Below are 18,672 nucleotides of genomic sequence, written 5' to 3'. Positions count from 1 at the left end.
CTGGTAATAAAACATGAGCAAACAAATTTGAGTAAAGTGGCTATAAAGTGGTACGGAAAATGCATGGCTAGCAGCACTACGACTCTGTGACAAGAAACACTGAAAGCTAAAACTGAAACGAACTGTTTCTTTATGTACTTCGCCTATACTCTAAGAGAAATAGTTATTAGTGTGGTTGCGCTTTTTGTACTGCAACATACAAGCATGTAGGAACAAAATATTTCGGGAAATATCCACATGTATGCTTTGGGAACGAAAAAACATAATAACAACATCCTGTGGTAGTAGAGCGAGATATATATATATAAGAGAAGAAAAACTTCGAACAAGGCAAAAGCACGATTGTGGCCCTGAGGAAAGCAAGTTCTCTTTGCTGAAACGTAGGCCACAATCGTGGTTTTACCTTGTTCGAAGTTTTTCTTGTATTGTGTTCTCTACTATATATATATATATATATATATATATATATATATATATATATATATATATATATATATATATATATATATATATATATATATATATATATGTATATATATATATATATATATATATATATATATATATATATATATATATATATATATATATATAGTAAGGAAATGAGGGGATCGTTGAGGAAATACAGAAAGATAGGTCAGCAGTCTACAACGCCAAAGGAGGCATACGGGTGTGGTTATGCTCTTTTCTTTTTCACTACGGTTAATGAAGTAAACATTTTTTTAAATATACAGAAGAAAGAAAGAAAGAAAAACACGCGCCCAGAGTGGGGACCCCCACTCTGGGGAACCCCACTCTGGGCGCGTGTTTTTCTTTCTTTCTTTCTTCTGTATATTTAAAAAAATGTTTACTTCATTAACCGTAGTGAAAAAGAAAAGAGCATAACCACACCCGTATGCCTCCTTTGGCGTTGTAGACTGCTGACCTATCTTTCTATATATATATATATATATATATAGATATACCACATTCTCCCTTTTGCTTTCCGAGGTTTTCTTGACAGCCTACCCTTATTTGTGTCCTAATTAGACAAGCCTCTAATTTCCCACTCTCCCATTTCTCATTTTGAGGCATAGCGAGGCCCTCGGTTCTGGCACTCTTGGTGCCATACGGAGCTTAAGAGGGTTCAACGCTGGTCGACCACTCTCGATATGTCGTAGACACAACAGTCACGGCCCGGGGGTTAAAAAGAAGGTCCCCTTCAACCCGAGTAGTCCGAGTGGCGCTGGCTACCACCCCCAAGGACAGGAAACAAAAATACCTTAACATAAATAACCCAATGAAGGAGAAAATATCCCCGCCTGTAGCGCCGTGGTCATCGCACCAGACGCGCATTTGGAAGTGGTGGGTTAGGATCCCACAAGGCGGGCTGTTTCAATGACATACCACATTCTCCCTTTTGGTTTCCGAGGTTTTCTTTACTGCCAACCCTTATTTCAAATATATATACATACATATATATATATATACATACATATACATAGCTAATCACATTAAGACATGAGGGGCTCGTTGAAATAACACAGAAATAAGGGTTGGCAGTCAAGAAAACCTCGGAAACAAAGGGGAGGTTGTGGTAGGAATTGAAACAGATAAAGAATTTGGAAAGAAAGAAAGAAAGTAGAGAAAAAGTGCCCGCCGGGTGGGATCCGAACCCACGACCTCCAGAATACCGGTCTGGTGTGATAACCACTACGCTACCAGCGGGGCTATTTTTCCCCTCTACTTTCTGGGGTATTTATGTCAATGTAATTTTTTCCTCTGCTTTATCTGTTTCAATTACCTACCACATCCTCCCCTTTCTGTCCGAGGTTTTCTTGACTGCCAACCCTTATTTCTGTTTTATTTCAACGAGCCCCTCATTTCTTATTCTGATTCGCTATATGCATAGCGAGGTCCTCTGTTCTGGCAGTCTTCGTGCCATAGGGAGCTTAAGAGGGTTCAACGCTGGTTGACCACTCTCGACATGTCGTAGACACTCGAGTCACGGCCCGGGGCCTAAAAAGGAGGTCCCCTTCACCCCGAGAAGTCGGCGTGGCGCTGGCTACCACCCCCAAGCAGAGGAAAAAATTACATTGACATAAATACCCCAGAAAGCGGGGGGGGGGGGGGGGATAGAGCCCCACTGGTAGCGTAGTGGTTATCGCACCAGACCGGTATTTTGGAGGTCGTGGGTTTGGATCCCACCCGGCGGGCATTTTTTCTCTACTTACTTTCTTTCCCAATTATTTATCTGTTGCAATTACCTACCACATCCTCCCCTTTGTTTCCGAGGTTTTCTTGACGGCCAACCCTTATATATATATATATATATATATATATATATATATATATATATATATATATATATATATATATATATATATATATATATATTTATTTATATTGTAAGCATCTCCTCGGCACAATATTTCACTGATTTCAATCTCATGTGTGATTATCATCACCTGTAATCCTTTTCAGTCATGCTTCGTCTTCGTCACCTGTACATGATCATTATCATCCCTGAGGCTAGTTCTGCTTGGCTGCGCGTTCACCAGATCAACGGCGTCTGTCTTCACTGCTCTATCAGTGAGCGACGTCTCTTTGAAGGCCTCTTACACGTGGTGAGGGGCACCTAGATCCCGCCCTCTGGCTCTCCTAGCGCACCCCTGGAGCTACATTCAGGAAGAGGCAGGAAGACGTCTTCAAATTAGAGTCACCACGAAAAACATAATATTTAATACGACGTTTCGGCTGGAAGCCAGCCTTTTTCAAGTGAAGAACATAGGTCGAATACAGGGTATATGTAGGCTCGCAAGGAGCGCTGTGAGCACGTGGGCACATTATTTCAAAAGTGTACAAGAAGGAAATACAGCAAGAAAGAAGTGGAAAAAAAAACGTACTGCACGACGGGGCGCGCAGGTAATTTATCTCAATATACAACGCGGCGAAAAGCAAACGCGAGGCACTTAGGAAGCGTGTTTCCGTCATAAGAGCCTACGAAACTTCCCAAGAGGACAAACCTATTGACAGCAACACTTTGGCCCAACTGTTAACTTTATTACTTGAATTAAACAATTTTGAATTCAATAACCAGCACTACGTCCAAATAAGTGGCACATCTATGGGGACAAAAATAGGCCCAAATTATGCAAACATATTCATGGGAACCCTTGAGACACAGTTCTTGGAGAACTTCCCTTTAAAACCACTGTTTTACAAGCGGTACATCGACGACATTTTCTTGGTTTGGTCTCACGGTGAGGAAGCCCTGAAACAATTCATATCCGATTTCAACAGTGCTCACAGTGATATCTCATTCTCACATGAGTATTCAACCTCTACAATAAATTTCCTTGACGTGCAGATAACAACTAACGGACAGAGACTGGATACTTCTGTGTACAGAAAACCCACCGACCGACACCAATATTTGAACTTTCATAGCAGCCATGTGAGACACTGCAAAACGGCCATTCCATACAGCCAAGCCCTACGCTTCCGCAGAATTTGCTCTAACCAAAATGACTTCGCTTCTAATAGTGATCAGCTCCGCATTGACCTCGCACGACAAAAATACCCACTACCACTCATTGACGATTCAATCAGGAAGGCATCAGAACAGGAGCGTTCTAGCCTTATTATTGCAATAAAACTTCCGCTTCGAGGTCACAAACCAATCTGATTCTGACATATTCGGCATCTGGCCCAAACGTCAATGAAATTTTAAGAAGACACCACAACATCTTGCTCCAGAGTGAAAAAATGAAGCACGTCATTCCAGACCCACCACGCGTGGCGTATCGCCGGGCAAGAAACATCAGAGACATTGTAACATCATCTCGATCAAGAGAAACTAGTTTCACAGGTTCCACACCATGTGGAAAACCCCGGTGCAAGTTGTGTCTAATGATGACACCAACAACAAGCGCTCAGAGCAGGGAATCTGACTTTTCCATGCAGATCAGGGGCAATTTTAATTGTGACACTGCAGATATAGTTTACCTCCTAGAATGTGGTGATTGTGGTGCGCAATATATCGGACAGACTGAAAATTCTTTTAGAACTCGCATCAATAATCACAGATCCGATGCAAAAACAAAACCTTATCTCCCCTTTTCAAAACATATCAACTCTTTGAAACACCCGTTCGATCAATTTAAGGCCACAGTGCTCCAATCAGGATTTAAAACCCATTTCGACAGGCAAGCCTGCGAATCTTATCTGATCCACAAATATAACACTCTCACAAAAGGTATCAATGAGTCTCAGGGAAGGCTGTCGTGCCTTCAAATCTAGACCTTGAAGCGGCACGTATCGCACGTTACCACTTCTCAACCGTTGGATGATTCATCGTTGTCAGCAGGTTACTTTTCCGTATGCTTTAATGCTTCTCCTGCACGAGATCTTGCTGTATCCCATCATTACACTTTCCATGCACTATTCGGTCTAGTGTTGTAAATAACTTATTTTCTCCGTATGCTTCATTGCTCTTTTGCCCGAAATGTCACTTTGTAAGCTATTTTTGTTCACTGCTATGGTTCCCCATGTTCTACGATTTGTACACGTGTATTCTTTGTATTCTTTCGTTTGTCAGTTTGTTTAAAGAATGCTCTGTGCGAATTTACACTGCCATTGATGACTAGCTACAAAGTGTCTTTTTTTTTCTTAGATCATTGCATATTTGTTCTCGTACATGCGCCACATCTTTCTTTTACTTTTTTCATAATGTGCAAACCCATGTTACTTGCAAAAATATCAAATGTAAGCTGACAATTTGTTGTATCTATCCACTTCATGTCATGAGCCGGGGGCTCGTTAAACTGCTTTTTTCTGTGTGCTGTTTTCTTTGTTTATTTCCTGCCTTGTGTGTCATTTCTCAAAATCCTCGCACAGCCTGCGCTCTCCTTGGGTGGCTCACGCACAGCTCTGTCCGCGTCGGCGCCCTTCGAGGAGTCGTCATTGTCCGCCTTGTGCCCCGGACGCGGGCCGCGGATAACCCATTTGTGGCTATTATCCGGTATCCTCCCAAAGCGGCGGCACTTTCCTTTGAGGACGCGGCCCCCTCGCTAATCCTCCCACCTGCATTCTTGAAATTCAACGTCGCCTTCTGCCATTTTGCGTTCCCCAGTGTCTGGATGACTAATTGTCGATTCTACGCTTCCGCTTTATGCGGCAGGTTGTTTCCGCTCCTTTGGAGTAAGATGCCCAGTACCCCTTCCTTATTTGTTTACTTTTCTTAATATTGCTGTGCGTGGGTGGGCGGTGGCTGACGGAAACACGCTTCCTAAGTGCCTCGCTTTTGCTGTTCGCCGCGTTGTATAGTGAGATGTATTACCTGCGCGCCCAGTCGTGCAGTACGGTTTTTTTTTCCACTTCTTTCTTGCTGTATTTCCTTCTTGTACACTTTTGAAATAATGTGCCCACGTGCTCACAGCGCTCCTTGCGAGCCGACATATACCCTGTATTCGACCTATGTTCTTCACTTGAAAAAGGCTGGTTTCCAGCCGAAACGTCGTATTAAATATTGTTATGTGTTTCGTGGTGACTCTAATTTAATATACTATTCAGCTGCCAAGCCCTGCACTGTTCTATATATATATATATATATATATATATATATATATATATATATATATATATATATATATATATATATATATATATATATATATATATATATATATATAAATATATATATATATATATATATATATATATATGTGTGTGTGTGTGTAGCGCTGAATGAGTTCCGGGATTTGTTTTCAAAAATACATGAGAGGGTAGACACACGTATGAAAATGTGAAAACGATAATGTGACTAACGTTTCGACCGGGGTGTTGTCTTCGCCAGAGTAAACTTCGGTAATTGAGCGCGCGGAATATATAGGCACGAAATGATAAAAGCTGGCGAATAGTCTTGCGCAGTTACAAATCAACACAGAAGAAAAATAAAGACCACACGTGGTGTTTGTGCATGTGTGAATTAACACGAAGTTTTCAAATAGAGAATTTGTACGGAATATCGGATCGGATTGATCAACACCTGCCCCTTTGGAGCTGAGCACAATATATATATATATATATATATATATATATATATATATATATATATATATATATATATATATATATATATATATATATATATATATATATATATATATATATATATATATATATATATATATATATATATATATATATACATGTCGAATGCCTTACCAATTCGGCTATCTGCTCCCAGATAGCCGAATTGGTAAGGCATTCGACATGTAATGGAAAGGCGTGGGTTCGGTCCCCACTCTGGGCGCGTGTTTTTCTTTCTTTCTTTCTTCTGTATAAAAAAAATGTTTACTTCATTAACCGTAGTGAAAAAGAAAACAGCCTAACCACACCCCTATGCCACCTTTGGCGTTGTAGACTGCTGCCCTATCTTTCTGTATTTTCTCAACGAGCCCCTCATTTCCTTACTATATATATATATATATATATATATATACACACATCGTGGCATTAGTACCCAGAGGAAAAACACAGCAACGATTTAAAAAGTCCCTTTCCTATCGAGCCAACTAAAACTTCACTGATCCAGGAACGTGCAGTGACCACGACGGCCATTTTTTGAAACCCATTGAAAGCTTCCTTGGGCTTCCGTATGCATCCTTTAAGTAGACTCAATTCATTTGCGCTCATAAGGACGACCTACTAAGGAACTGCAGCATCAAACAGCCAATAAAATCCCTTTTTTAACTGCGTATTTGTCCTTAAAATTGTTACCTGGCTGCAGAGCGGATGATAGGAACCGTTGTTGATGAAGACACGATATATTTACGAGATGACACATGCTATTTAAAAGCGTTCATTAGAATCCCACGTTGGCTGGGCTCCACACACAGCTGCTGCTTCTTCGGTCAATTCAAGGTCCGAAATTCAAACTCCTTTGACCAAGTCGAAATGACGCAATCGGATAGACTCATAGCGCGAGGGACCCAGGTTTGATTGCGACCACGGGAATATATCTGCCTGAGGGGGTTGACGTGCTTTCATTTCTCATCATCGTTGTTTTGTGAATCCACTTTTGTAAGTTAACTCTCCTGCAGTACGTTTTCACACGGTCTACCCACGCCGTCCTTGAGGCATAACAAGCTTCGCTTTAAAGCAGCTAACATCGAAACGCCGTAACCGCAGAATAGCGGGAAGCCATTAAATGCCGTAAACGTTTGCTATAAAAGCAGAGAAATTATTTTATTATATCATAGATTTGCGTTCTGGTTAAGCGCCGCAAAAGGAAATGGTTTTGTTTCGGTTGACCGAGGGTTATAAGTTTTCTTTTAGGTTATTTCCTTTCGAGTGATGCAAAAGTGCTTCCGCTTTGGGATCGTAGCGTTTATATTTTTGCGTTTTTTTTTTCTCTATAGCATCTATGCTCTTGGGTTTCCGGAGAGGAGGCTTTATAACTTACTTTTTTTTCTTGATCTTCTTTCCTTCCCCCCTATCTCCGTCGATTACGCATTTCCTGCGTGACGATTGCCTCCGCGTCGTTTTCCCGTCCGCCTGGGGGCTACAGTTTCCCTTGGCCTTATTCATGCTTTCACTCTGTCTATTCTACTTGCCCCCTCCGCACTACTTCGTTGACAAACAACCCTAAAATTCAGAAGGGTTGAGTGTACGTACCAGGAACATTTCTGTCTAGTTCGAAAGACTGGCAAGAACACTAGAGTAATATTTGAGGAATTCTGTAAGACAAAGGGTGAGCGCCTGTGTGCGTTCCTGCAGACAGTTACAAAGAACTATGCACCGATACGAAGTGTCAGCACATGTACCAGTACCGGGAAGGAAAAGCGGGTCAGGCCAATCAGCGTACATTGGTTGAAAATCAATATAGAGTAGTGACGCACGCACCATCTCTCGATGTTCGCTGCCATCGCAGGTAAACTTCGTCCGTAGGCACCTGGATCTCATCGTCTTCAGCGTTGTCAAGTTCGGTAGAAGCGCCATCTGGTAGCGAAGGAGAAGATGAGCACGATAAGGCATAAGTTAATTGATTTCGCTCCCACGTATGGATTTGAAACCGTTCCGAAGGGACCGCCTCGTGGAAAATGTGTCTGAAAACCGCTTTAGTTCAAACTTTATGCAACAGAATACAGAAAAAAATCTCATAGACGGCTATCTGATAGGTAGGGCTTGAAACCGGCACAGCATATTGTGCTTCTTGAGCAGGTGACGTGTCGGTTTGCACGGAGTGTCCCGTTTCTTGGCAAAAGCAATCTCGTTGGCAGCGCTTGCATTCGTCGACAGGCCGGCGCGCATCCTATCGACGCACGTGTCACAAAGAACTAAACAAGCAACGTAGGCTCGACAGGAACATGCAGCGCAGCTGAGCACGGCGAAAGCAGGGATTTGGTCTTGCAACCTTGGGCGCCGCCGAGCCTGACTTGGGACTACAAAAGGGCGGATCCACAACTGCGGCACAACTACGGACGCATATGCTGCTTCTCGTGCAGGTTGGTTCTGTCACTTTGCCGCCCCAAAATGTGGCAGTCTGAATTTTGCCGGTTCCACCACAAGTGCTTTTTAGCTGTGCAGTTAAGCATTCAGTATGTAAAACGCGTCCAAGGCGACAATTTCTTCTTTTGCGAAGAGCTGCGCTTTATTGCTATGTTGCGGTGACGTGGAGGTAAACCCAGGCCCTACGGAAAAGCGCACACTTAAGTCAGTTTCTGACGAACAAAAAAAAAACAAAGATCAGTTAGATGTTATTGAGACGAACCGAAAAGCCCAAGCTGAACCGCTAGAAAACATGAGAAAACAAATTTCTGACTTGGAAGGAAACATCCCTGAATTAGGAAATTTTGGCCCCATGGTAAATGAGCGCAGAAAAACGTTTGGGGAAAATCCAAAAGTCATACAGACGTTACGGGCAAAGGTGGATGACCTGGAAAACCACGGTAGGCGCCACAAGCTTCTCTTTGTTTGCATCGATGATAAAGATGCCACGGAAAGCTGGGCAGCTTCGGAAAAACTTGCACAGAAAGTATGTGCATAAAAATTACAAATTAACCCTCAAACTATCGGTAGGGCTCCCAGAATCTATAAACTCTACTTTGAACGTAAACGATGCCTGATTGTGAATTTTCCGTCGTTCAAGGAAAAATAAGCTAGCCTAACTTCTGCAGAAATGCAGAAGTAAAGCCGCAAAGGACACTGGAATCAGCCTGTCAGATTTCTCGGAACAAGTACGAAGGAAAAGGAAAAATAAGCTATCTTCACTTCTGCAGAAATGCAGAAGTAAAGCCGCAAAGGACACTGGAATCAGCCTGTCAGATTTCTCGGAACAAGCAGGAAGGAAAAGAAAATTGCTTTGGGAATTTGCGAAAATTCACAAACAGCGAGGCCGAAACGCCGGTTAACCTTAGACTCGACCTACTATATCTTGACGAAGTTAAATGTGTAGTGGACGAAAAACAAACCAGGTTGTAAAGCAAAGCCTAAACGGCCTTGCATCAAACCACTTACTACGCTTTCCTTTTTGGTTCTGAACTGCCGTAGGGTAAAAAAAAAGTTGAAGAATTTGATAGCCTGGTGCGGAACGTAAAGCCGTCTGTTGTTATCGGCACTAAATCATGGCTGTATGAAGACATTGCAAACAATGAAGTATTCCCTCAAAATTACGAATGTTACAGAAATGATAGTAATGCTTACGGAGGCGGCGGTTTAGCTTAGTTGACCGCAACCTTTCATCCTTAGAAAGTGATATGGTCACATGGCTAGGTCAGCTGGTGTTCTCCCCAGGTAACCGATAATTGTGCCACTCGCGCCAAGTTCTCCCCTGATGCTTGGTAGGCGAAACTGCCAAACCAAAAAACAACAAAGCAATCACTTACGCTTCTATGGCAACGCGTTCGTTGATGCGCGAGAAGGAAACACCATGCCGCTTATCGTCTGCTGTGGGCTTAACGAACGCGACTGTCTGTGTGCCGCTAGCGCGAATAAACACCGCTTCCATTTTGCTTTTAAGATTGTGTTGCGGCTGCACATCTAGTTTTCAACAACCTTCAGTCGATAATTTCTTGGACTTTCAGCACGTGCACAAAATATTTGTTTGGATATCTTTCTTAGTTCAATACGCGCGAGCCAGCACACCCTGAAGCGTCACAATTTTGTTTGGGGAAGAAAAAGTAGTACGCGAGAAATGTGGTTTATTCACTAATTTTATTACCAACGTATCGCTAAGGAAGTTCAATACATGCGACAATAGCACATAGCTGTGTATCTCGTATAGCAAGTACAAATGTCCGCATTCTGTGTCGGTTCCACAAGCATAACATAAATCTTCGTACAATTCGTCGTATACAGAAAATTGCTGCAGAGGTCACCGAGTTCATTTGCTGTACACAATACAATTCTACAGAAACGATGTTTCATAAAAACACGCGTTTGTGAAAATTAAAATGATTATGACGTGAGATGACCAGCTCATTTCACCACTATTAACAACCGCTCGTATTATTATTCTCGTAAACTAGCTATTAGAAAAGACCGTTTATAGCTTGCGAATTTTCTGCGTAATTTCGCCATATGTCACACCTAGTAAATGGAAGAACTACCACCATAGATACCAAAAAACAACACATAAAAGCGAGACGAATATTGGGAGTGCAAACAAGGTAGAAAAAATTCCCCGCATTTCCCCGAGGGGAAGAATGTGAAAGTGCGAATACACGATTTGAATTTGCGCGGTTCGGTAATGTTCGCGAAAGAGAGATCACACACACACACACACACAACTACAAAGAAATAAAGATGCATTTATTCACAGACACCTATTTGTGTTGTCGTTGTACTTGATTGCTAGAGCGGATCTCAGCTTTGAAATTTCGTGTCAGTACTCCTTTAAGCGGGTGCATTAGCCCTTCTCACGCCCGATTCCTGGCCACTCCCCCACGTGGGTATGTGCCATGTCAGCGGCCAGGCAGCGCGCGCCCATCACCCCCCGTTGCCAAGGAAGACGAGGAGATTCCTGGCCAATCCCCCACGTGGGTATGCTATGCGGACATCGCCGGTGGACGCAGGGTCGCTTAAGAAGTGCATTCGCACTTAAAAAAGGGGAAACCAGCGGGCAGAACGCAGGACGCGAAGAGGAGGCACACACACAACACCGCTGGACTAACAACTGAATATTATGAACTAACTAGCCCAACAATTCACTCTCTTGAAGGTACAAAAAATGTGTCGTGGCACAGGTTGAAAAGCGGAGCGCAGCTCCGGCATCGCGCACGTAACTCAAACTTCTCGTAACACAGAATGCAAGCGGTCAGCTGGCATGTAAATAATTTTGGGGGCTTCTTTCGTGTTGATAAGCATTCAAAGGTGGTAATGTAACTATAAGAAACTGGTCGTCGTAATGCTCTAAAGCCAAAACAGCTCGTCGAAGAAGCATTTAAGCACACTAGGCAAAAATTTTTTCCGAGCTTTTCTCTGGTAGAAAGAACATGAAGAGCAACCGCTCACGAAACCGATACTGAACCGAAATTTCCGTCTGCGTGTCCACTGGCATCAATCGATGCATGAGAAACTGTCGACAAGCAGCTTCACAAGCTTACAACATTAGTGACAAATGCGTTGTACCAAACAAAAAGAACTTCACAGTAAAGCAACAGCAGAAAGTTTTTCGGTTCGCACTGCAGTTTTTTTCATAAGGACAGCGCTTGCTTCTTCATACCTTTGACCAGAGGTCGGCGAACTCACTCATGAGTCCACTCACTCAGACTCATTTGGACTCAAACTCACGCGTGAGTTTGAGTTTGAGTGAGCGCGAGGCTAGTGTGGCATGGTGAGTTTGAGCTTGTGTGAGTTTGAGCCGAGTGATCCCGACTAAGTTTCAGTCTGATTGAGTTTGAGTACGCCTGAGAAATGGTGAATTCTGAGTCCATTTTGAGTTCTGAGTACATTTTGAGTTTGAGTCCATTTTGAGTTCTGAGTTCATTTTGAGTTTGAGTCCATTTTGAGTTCTGAGTACACTTTGAGTTTGAGTCCATTTTGAGTTCTGAGTACATTTTGAGTTTGAGTCCATTTTGAGTTTGAGTCCATTTTGAATTCTGAGTACAATTTGAGTTTAGTACATTTTGAGTTCTGAGTCCATTTTGAGTTTGAGTCCATTTTGAGTTGTGAGTACATTTTGAGTTTGAGTCCATTTTGAGTTCTGAGTACATTTTGAGTTTGAGTCCATTTTGAGTTCTGAGTACATTTTGAGTTTGAGTACATTTTGAGTTTGGGTACATATTGAGTTTTGAGTACATTTTGAGTTCTGAGTACATGAGTTTTGAGTCCATTATGAGTTTGAGTACATATGAGTAGCCTAGCAGGCAGCTATGGTTGGCTGTTAAGTTTCATGCGTCACTGTGGGCTCGGAATTCAGGTTACCCGCGGGTACGGCACCAATCGCGATCTGCATGATCGGTTAATTTTTTTTAGTATCTTGTTGAATTTTCATGGCCATAAGCACTTGCTGTATACCTAATTTTCGCGGCTCGGCGCGTGAGTGATAATTGACTGGTGAGGTCATAAAAAAGGGTTGTCTTAACTTTTCCTCCTGACGGATCCACTAAGAGCGTGGGAAAGGGTGGTGGGAAAGCACACGGCGGCGCTGGAGGGCTGGTTGTTTTCCTGCTACTGTTAACGGCTTGATATACTAGGGGTCACAAAGGAAGAGGTAAGAGCCGGGGGAAAATGGGGGCGGGGGCTGTCTTTTCTGCTGTTTCAAATGAATTAGCTCAATTGACTGGGCAATTGACCGCATTAGATTGTGTGAAAAGTGAAACTGATGAGGCTAATGCGTGTAAGGTATCAAATGAAAGGTCTGGATTAACGGAATCACGCAGGGTAAATAAAAAAATGCTTCCTAATTGTAGTCATCAGGCAGTCATAATGAGTCATAGATTGGGTTAAAATTCAAAATGATGTTGCGAGGGCATCTGGGGAATCAAATTCAAGGTCTCGATGTGGGGAATCATTCGGAACGAAAATGCGTTTTGGATATATCATGACGTAGTCATGGTAAGTCATAGATTCGGTTAAAATTCAAGTTCATAACGCTAGGGCGTGTGGCATATCAAATTAAAGGTCTCGATGGGGTTAATCACGTGCTTCCTGATTATTACCATGACATAGTCAAAATGGGTCATAAATTAGGTTAAAATTCACAATGATGCCACTGGGTGTCCGGGGTTCCGATAAGGGAAATCACGTGGGACGAAAATGTGGTAGGGCTGTATCATGAGATAGTCATGGTTAGTCATTGATTGGTTTAACATTCAAATTGATTCCGCTAGGATGTGATGGGTATCAAATTAATGGTCTGGATGAGCGGAATCACGTGGGAGAAATACAAAAATGCTTCCTGGTTATAACCATGAGATTGTCATTGCGAGTCTTATATTGGGGTAAAATTCGAATTGACCCCGCTAGGGCATGTAGGGTGTCAAATTTACGGTCTTGACGAGGGGAATCACGTGGTACAAATAAAAAAAGGCTTCGTAGTTCTAATCATGAGATAGTCATTATGAGTCATAGATTGGGTTAAATGCAAGGTGAGGCCGCTGAAGCATGTGGGGCGTCAAATTGAAGGTTCCAGTTAGGGGAATCACGTCGGACACTTAAATAATGCGTCCTGGTTACAGTCATGAGAGTCATGGTTAGTTTGACTGGTATGAATTCCATATGAGCCTGCTAGGGTGTGTGGGGTATCAAATTAAAGGTCTCGTCGAGGGGGATCTCGTGGGACAAATATAAAAATGCTTTCAGGTTATAATTATCAGGATATAGCAAAAGGTATATAGCAAAAGGTACACACTCACACTCACACTATCACTCTCACTCAAACTCACACTCACACTCTCACTCCACTCACACTCTCACTCTCACTCACACTCTCACTCTCACTCACACTCTCACTCACACTCTCACTCACACTCTCACTCACACTCACACTCTCACTCACACTCTCACTCTCATTCTCACTCACTCTCACTCTCACTCACACTCTCACTCACACTCTCACTCACACTCTCACTCACACTCGCAGACTCACACTCACACTCAACTCACACTCAACTCAAACTCTCACTCACACTCACACTCTCACTCACACTCACACTCACACTCAGCTCACACTCTCAATCAACTCACACTCTCACTCTCACTTACACTCTCACTCTCACTCACACTCACAGGCTCACTCTAACTCACGCTCACACTCTCACTCTAACTCACGCTCACACTCTCACTCTCACACTCTTACTCACACTCACACTCACACTCTCACTCTCACTGACACCCTCACTCTCACTCACACTCACACTCTCATTCAATTCACACTCAACTCATACTCACACTCTCACTCACACTCTCACTCAACTCACACTCAACTCACACTCACACTCTCACTCACACTCTAACTCACACTCTCACTCTCACTTACACTCACACTCTCATTCTCACACTCTCACTCTCACTATCACACTCTCACTCACACTCTCACTCTCACTTACACTCACACCTCACTCTGACACTCTCACTCTCACTATCACACTCTCACTCACACTCACACTCACACTATCACTCTCACTCTCTCACTCTCACTCTCACTATCACACTCTCACTCACACTCACACTATCACTCTCACTCTCCCACTCCCACTCTCACTCTCTCTCACTCACACTCTCACTCTCACTCACACTCATACTCACACTCACACTCACACTCTCACTCACACTCACACTCACACTCTCATTCAAACTTACACTCAGACTCACTCACACTCTCACTCTCACTCTCCCTCACACTCTCATTCAAACTTACACTCAGACTCACTCACACTCTCACTCACACTCACACTCTCACTCTCACACTCTCACTCTCACTCTTACTCACACTCACACTCGCACTCTCACTCACACTCACACTCACACTCTCACTCTCACTCACACTCTCACTCACACTCTCACTCGTACTCTCACTCTCCCTCACACTCTCACTCAAACTTACACTCACACTCTCACTCACACTCACACTCACACTCTCACTCTCACTCTCACTCACTCACACTCTCAGTCACACTCACACTCTCACTCTCACTCTCATTCTCCCTCACACTCGCACTCTCACTCACTCTCTCTCTCTCAGTCACACTCTCACTCAGTCTCTCACTCACTCTTTTACTCACTTTCTCACTCTCACTCTCTCTCCAACTCTCTCTCCCTCTCACTCTCTCTCTCACTCTCACAATATCACTGTTACACTCTCTCTCTCACTCTCACACTCTCTCACTCCCACACCCTCTCTCTCACACTCTCACACTCTCTTACTCTCACTCTCACTCTCACTCTCTCTAGCTCACTCTCTCTCGCTCGCTCTCTCTCTCACACACACACTCTCTCACTCACTCTCTCAAACACACACACACACACACGTGCATGCTGGAATTAACAGCTGGGTATGGTGGCGGTGATTGCTTACAACGACAGCGTGGTGGTTTTCCGAGCTACGAGAGCTCATCCCACCTAGCAAATGCTAATAAAAACTAATACAAGTGCCTCAGCAAACAACTAGGCACTTTTTTGTTTGTCCCACTTCATTTCCCTCCTCGAGACCCTCAATTTGATACCCCACATTCTTTAGCGCCACACCTCTCTGCAGTTTTACTCAATCTTAGACGATCTATGACTCCCGTGTTACACGGTTCGCCATTTTCAATATTTTTCTTATTTCTTTTTTAGATTTTCTAACATTTATATTTATCAATTCTCTAGATTTACGCTTGTATAATGATTACAGGTTGAACTTCCGTGATATCTGCATTTTTGTGTATATGCAGGGCGTTACAAGATCATGTCGGGAAGGGGGAGGGGTATACTCGGCAAAGAATGCTACGCAATAAAACAGCAAAGGTATATCCATGAACGCCTCGCGCTTCAGAGATTCGCGGGGACAGTTCGCTGTGACACAAGGCGTTTTTTCACGGAAGAGTAACCCTAAACAGCTTCGACATAAATGAAGGGAGCAGTGAGCCCACGTCCCCTCGCCTAATCTTGCTCGTTTCGACCTGGGGATCCAGCACACCATTGAGCCTGGACCGCCTCTGTCATGAACACGAACACGGAGCTTACATGAAGAGTTTGGTATCCAATATATACATACGATTGCCTCCAACCAGCGCTACTCTTCATGAGCAGCAGGTACAGCTGTATTAAATCTGCAACGAAAATTGTTTCCGACCTCACAGGAGCTACGGTGTCATGTCGTGGCGAATGCAAGAGTTTGAGCTCACGAATTTCCACCCGTAATGTTTTTACCACGCGTGAATTAGAAAACACTGACTGCTAATGAAATCAGAGTCCATCTGACCCCGAGTAAATTCCTAGCATGAGAGAGTTGTGAGGCCATTTGAGTTCTGAATTCATTTTGAGTTCTCAGCCCATTTTGAGTTCTGAGTTCATTTTGAGTTTTGAGTACATTTTGAGTTTTGAGTCCATTTTGAGTTTGAGTCCATTTTGAGTTCTGAGTACATTTTGAGATTGAGTCCATTTTGAGTTCTGAGTACTCTTTGAGTTTGAGTCCATTTTGAGTTCTGAGTACATTTTGAGTTTGAGTCCATTTTGAGTTTGAGTCCATTTTGAGTTCTGAGTACATTTTGAGTTTGAGTCCATTTTGATTTTTGAGTCCATTTTGAGTTTGAGTCCATTTTGAGTTCTGAGTACATTTTGAGTTTGAGTCCATTTTGAGTTCTGAGTACTCTTTGAGTTTGAGGCCGTTTGGAGTTCTGAGTACATTTTGAGTTTGAGTCCATTTTGAGTTTGCGTCCATTTTGATTTCTGAGTACAATTTGAGTTCTGAGTACAATTTGAGTTTGAGTCCATTTTGAGTTTTGAGTACATTTTGAGTTTGAGTTCATTTTGAGTTCTGAGTACATTTTGAGTTTGAGTCCATTTTGAGTTCTGAGTACATTTGGAGTTTGAATCCATTTTGAGTTTTGAGTCCATATTGAGTTTGAGTACATATTGAGTTTGAGTACATTTTGAGTTTTGATTACATTTTGAGTTTGAGTACATTTTGAGTTCTGAGTACATTTTGAGTTTTGAGTCCGAGTGAGTTCTGAGTTTTGCGCTCAATGTGAGTTTGAGTTTAAGTGAGCGCAGATGTGCTGCTCACATTGAATCTGAGTTTGAGTGAGTGGTGATGCGAAAAACAAAATTGTGAGTGAGTTTGAGTGAGCCGCGCCAACTTTGCCGAGGTATGCCTTTGACTGAATAAAAAGTGTTCTGACCTGCCGGCCGCTGGAAAGCGGAAATAATTCACTGTGCTAGTCCTTCCCCAGTTGCCGCACCACACAGAATCGAAGCCCGCCTTGTGTCCTTTTCTCAGTTTCTCTGACATTTTGAGCCCGTTAGCACTCGCAGGCACCGAAATTTTCACTTTCAAGGCATACTAGAAAACTTTTACAGGTGCACACAGTGAAAGCGGCAGGACGAGACGAACAGGATGGCAGCAGAAGAGATAAGAGCGAAAGCTCCGCCCGTCGGCACAATGAATGAAGCGACTAAATAAAAAAATAGGCTGCCAAATAACGAAATAGCCAAGAACACATTTGATTTCTACGCATAATGGCATCCCTTTAATTTATTTCTGCTTATGTTGAAAAGATAAGGCTACATATGCAGAAGTTGCTGAATTTTCGCTTGGCTACCCGCGTCATGGCGGCACTTTATTTTGCGATACCGAAACTAGCCGCAGTGTCTGGCCCCTGGGGCCCTATTCACGACTGCACAAGTGCCGGCAAATTTTTGCGCAAGCACGACGTAAGCAACCAGTGACGTGCCGCACCTATAGTTCTAACAACATGGTGTGTAATCTGACGATTCACTCATAAAGATCGGAACCAAGGTATCAAATATTGTGCAAAAAAGATAAAAACACTCGGCATATGCTATACAAATTAAGACGGTAGCTGAGGCTGACAAGAAAAACACATTTCTGGAGGTCAACATTGGCGTCAACACGACAAGGCGATCGAGCAACGTTGATCCAAAAGCGAGCGAAAGGCAGATGTAGAGCTAATGAACGTCACACAATTTTTTTACCGTATCTATTTATTCCTTTCAATTGCTTTTCGTAACACAGCTGGGCTCTCTGCTTCAATGCAAGCTTTGTTGCGTTATCACCTTCCCTGCCGCCACCGCCGCCATGCAATCGTCTGCTGCTATGTTACAAGGTTATGGCGTGATCACAGAAAAATACGGCCGCGATCATCGCATAAGAGCAGTGAAGTGCTACGCCTGATAACCGTGGAGCCCAGTGATGTCGCCGATTCACTCATTCGTCAATCTCGACTTCAATCAGCGCTGTAATGCATGAAAGAGTCACTTTTCTTTGTTATTTTTCTTTTGAGGTGGATCATGTGACTCAACAGCTTACTAGGACGAGTGTGGACAAATGCCATGCTTTGGGTTCTATTTGTCATGGAGAGGCTTGTACTGCCCTCTTATGTTGCGGTTACGGCAAACAAATAATTTTTATTTTATTGCAAAACATAAAAGCAAAATACTGCACGTTATTTGTATGCTCCCTGATAGCTGAATTGGAGGCAGTTGAAACTATAATTTGTTTCGGTAGGAAACATGCTTTAAACA

This window comes from Haemaphysalis longicornis, unplaced genomic scaffold (assembly GCF_048455015.1).
Source record: "Haemaphysalis longicornis isolate Haplotype H1 unplaced genomic scaffold, Haemaphysalis longicornis Haplotype H1 scaffold_13, whole genome shotgun sequence".
In the NCBI taxonomy this organism is placed as follows: domain Eukaryota; kingdom Metazoa; phylum Arthropoda; class Arachnida; order Ixodida; family Ixodidae; genus Haemaphysalis; species Haemaphysalis longicornis.
The sequence above is the reverse complement of the archived record's forward strand: the minus strand, read 5'-3'. Positions refer to the sequence as shown.